Genomic DNA, 4,139 nt, shown 5'->3' on the forward strand with positions numbered 1-4,139 from the left:
TTGATTTTTCTGATTTGAACAAAGTATATGGAACTGTAATTGATGCAGTTACAACCTGTTAATGATCAACGTAACTTGATTGATAACCTTTGATTGACTATTGTCTATTACTGATTGATCGAATAATACAACATAATATTAATTTATATGCTAATCAGTTCTTGTACTGTGACGCTGCACAAGCGCCAATTAAACTGCAGCGCCCTCTGTAAACTATGATTGAAACTAAATCTAGTCTTCTGCAGATCACCAGGGACACGAATACACTGTACAATAGCGTCTAACGTGTACCGAGAGTTCTATACTAAAGCATTAGTATAGGGACGATATATCGTACCGCCTACGCGAGACAAAATACAGGGACGATATATCGTCCCCTCTAGGGAAGCGAGGGGTTAAGGGCAATATTACCCAGCTGTCCGCTGCCCAGTCACCTCCTGTTCTACATAAGTAGTTTCCATCAACAAATTGCACAAAAAAAGGAAAAATTCCAAAGACTGAATTATCGCGCTTTTCTGATGTTGACCCATTTAGCTCTCCAAGCAGTGACCCTTTTCACGTGGAACAGTGCACGAGTAAGGCGTTTCCTGGAGTTAGGACCTACCCTGTGATGTCTTGGTACTGATATTATGACGGGAAAGGTATTTCGTGCCAGGACTTGTGCTACCAGAAATAATGAATAACACGTTTTTCTACTATCTAAGAGCTGAAACAAAATGGCTAAAGCATCAAACATGATTGGAGATTGGAAAAATAGTTTATAGGTGAACCAGAGGAAGAACAAAAATACTGCAATAACAAGAGCAACGCAGGGCGTAGCATATGCCCCGGTGAGCACTTTGAGTTGGTGTATTAGGAAAGTGAAGTGTTTTTCAGACAACCCCGGGCAGCTGGTGTCATAGCTGACTAGGTTTAGTTGACATCGTGAAAGAGTTATTGGTCTGTAATGCCCGCTGTACACGTTATCTTTTTCTACCCACATAAAAAGTTACATGGTTATTACTCAAAGCGTTCTTGTTAAAATGAGAGGAAACGAAAAGTTTACAGACGCCTGACGCCTACCGGCTGACGGACATTGATAAAACATAATGCCTCCGCAATGCTTTACGCGTTGGCGGGGGCATAACAAGCTGCCTATTACTTTAGAGTCACACTCCACCAAAAAACATCGATGAAACCCCAGTAAAAACAGTAGTAATAGAAGATTCAACAGAAAGCATCTAAAATTGTTTGGGTAGACACCTGCGATATAAATTAAAACTGACCACATTCGGCATTTAAATCAACTGTTCTAGGAACAAACGTCTTGGCGCCAAAACCCGATGTTGGCGAAAATGACATAATATCATGTAAAATCCAAGGAAGACATCAAGGAATCGCCTACGAGTGGGCACCTGCAAAAATGTCAGTTGCAGCAGAAACTAGTCTAATCCAGAATGTGTGTAATCCATTTGTGACTGTGTAATTCACTATGAAATAAATCCTTAATCCAATGTTTCCGTTTCTTCCATGCACCGACACTGCCTCAAGAATATTTCCGCCTCAATTTTGTTAAGTCCCTCGCAAATTAAGTGTATAATAAGAATGCAGTGGACAATCAAGTGACATATTTTCGTGTTTCCCAACAAAATCAGCCCAAATAACGATAATAACAAGGAGTTTTATATGGCGCTTTAAAAGAGCTTTCATTACCCAGCCTATCCAGAAGGTAAGAGTTACAACGTGACACATGCCGGGTATCGAAGCCAGGACCTCCCGATCACAATGTTGATGCTCAAACGTTGTGCCACTGCGTTCCTCTGAGCACAAATTATTCCATATGCCTGAAAATGTACCCATCTCTGTACGTAGGTCTTTTATTGTTTCATGACTATCCACAGGATAATGCATGAAGTGATTCAAAATCATCTCTAGGCACTGTATTTGGTTGCAGCCGGTCAGTTTAACCCAATTCGCTTCAAGTTTCTCGCCTGTCATGTGCTGTACTTTCATGGAGAGATACCATCAATAAGGCTGACCATTTGTCAAATTTCAGACCCATCTCTGGCTCACGGACATTCATCATGGTTTTCATCTCTGTCTGCGGCAACTCATCCTACAAGAAGTTTATGATGGCCTCCATCTGAAATAACATAACATTTGTCAAATGAAAGGTATCAAATTGCTGTTTGCTGTGCAAATTGTCCATGACGAAGTCGGAAGATGAACTGATGGAGAAGACATGAATGGTTAAAAGGCAATTTAAAAATTGCATGTTTCTTACCTCCCAGTCCAAGATTGTTGTAAAGCTCTTCTGGCTTCTTACGAAAGGTTTCTTTACACATGTTTATCACACACTCTGCAAAAAAATAACAATTTGAATCCTTTGAAAACATTTCGACAATCATATTCATCATAAAGACATAAGAAACGTTTCTGCGGCTGTCTAAGTGCAGACAATGACAGTCAAACCTTTTTTGCCTTTACATACCTGTAGCACGAGAAGTAAAAAGCTTTATGGACTGAATGATGCAGGAGCTGAGCTTGTGTATGAAGTTGAACTTCATCATACATGTATGAATTTTCAGAAAAGAAGTTTGACCCAGCACAAAGCCCAACTCAGAGTCAGATGAAAAAAAAAATTTTATTCTGTTTTAACTCTTTAAATCCTTGAATTTTTTTAGTGTTTCCAAGTATTTCAGCAATTTTCACCCCAAACGACCTCCAAATGCCCCCCCCCATGTACAAGACAGCTAATTAATTTCACTAGTATTATTTCATCAAACGGATGAAAACAAGTATATTGCATATCCCTAAACCGCCCGAAAACCAGCCTAAGTTTCATGATGGCGATGGTGTTGCTTGAGATTAGGTACGTACTGGCAGGCAGCTAGGCTAGGAAACTAGACAAAAATCAGTGGCCGGATATCGGCCGGTTAGGACATAAAGGGTCAAAAATGACAAGCAGTTTTTTTTAAAAAAACGACCGATGCTATGACTTTCAATTCCAAGCGATGACAGATCAATTAAATCAAAAATTTTGTATTGAAAAAGTTTGACCATCCAGTCCACGCGTTTACACTCCATCATCCATAGCCCAAAAACGGATGAAAACAAGTATATTGCATATCCCTAAACCGCCCGAAAACCAGCCTAAGTTTCATGATGGCGATGGTGTTGCTTGAGATTAGGTACGTACTGGCAGGCAGCTAGGCTAGGAAACTAGACAAAAATCAGTGGCCGGATATCGGCCGGTTAGGACATAAAGGGTCAAAAATGACAAGCAGTTTTTTTTAAAAAAACGACCGATGCTATGACTTTCAATTCCAAGCGATGACAGATCAATTAAATCAAAAATTTTGTATTGAAAAAGTTTGACCATCCAGTCCACGCGTTTACACTCCATCATCCATAGCCCAAAAACGATGCGGACAAATAATTCATCATGAATGGACAACAGTAGTAACAGTATTTTATTGTAAAATAAAAGGCTGTATTAAAATTTTAGTAAATACTTACGGATTTTACATTCTTCAAAACACGTGAGTGTGGGCACGAGTGGCATTAAAAATCCCAGGGGTGGCACGGAGGGCCTGCAATGCCACATTTAAAAAACATGAGTTACCAAGATTTGGTATCCCGGTGCAATCATATTTACAAAACAAAAAGAAATACATGTAAGTGGTAGAAAAAATTTTTTGCAACTGATTTGAAACATATCTTAAACGATATGTGCTGGAGATGCCAAGCCTCTTTCATGCCGTCATTGCCATAGTGATGCTGGCCGATGCTATTGCACCCCGTCAATCAAATATCCTTTAAAAAATTGTATTACAAATTGTAAAAAATCTTGACAGTGCATCATGCTGTGCACACGTGCTACCCGCTGACCGACTTTCGAATGTCGTCTCGAGCCAATGTGCATCCTTTTCTGTGAAGATCTATTGTAAACATGGTTTGTTTTGGCGACCCTAGGTGGTGCCGGCGTATCTGGCAATACTGCAAAGGTCCTATAACTAGACGAATTCGAAGAAGTTTGTTTTGGTGCTGACCAGAGCGTGGTGTCCCTAGGCATTGTCCAAAGTCAGCTAAAACCTTCTGACGAGTGACATGTTCTGGGTGTGCGCACTCATTGTTTAAATTGTTTTGGAGCCGATTCC

The 4,139-nt window shown here is 40.1% G+C and overlaps 1 long non-coding RNA gene across 1 annotated transcript; it reads right to left on the reverse strand.

The window, feature by feature from the left end:
* Nucleotides 1-1,751: 1,751 nt before the first annotated feature.
* On the reverse strand, nt 1,752-3,530 carry LOC135492917 (uncharacterized). Its single transcript, XR_010448162.1, has 3 exons — nt 3,499-3,530; nt 2,264-2,338; nt 1,752-2,122 (listed from the first exon to the last, which is right to left on the reverse strand). It is a non-coding gene; the product is annotated as an uncharacterized LOC135492917 (long non-coding RNA).
* Between the last annotated feature and the right edge of the window lie 609 nt (nt 3,531-4,139).

The sequence above is a fragment of the Lineus longissimus genome, chromosome 8, assembly GCF_910592395.1.
Source record: "Lineus longissimus chromosome 8, tnLinLong1.2, whole genome shotgun sequence".
Taxonomy (NCBI): Eukaryota; Metazoa; Nemertea; class Pilidiophora; order Heteronemertea; family Lineidae; genus Lineus; species Lineus longissimus.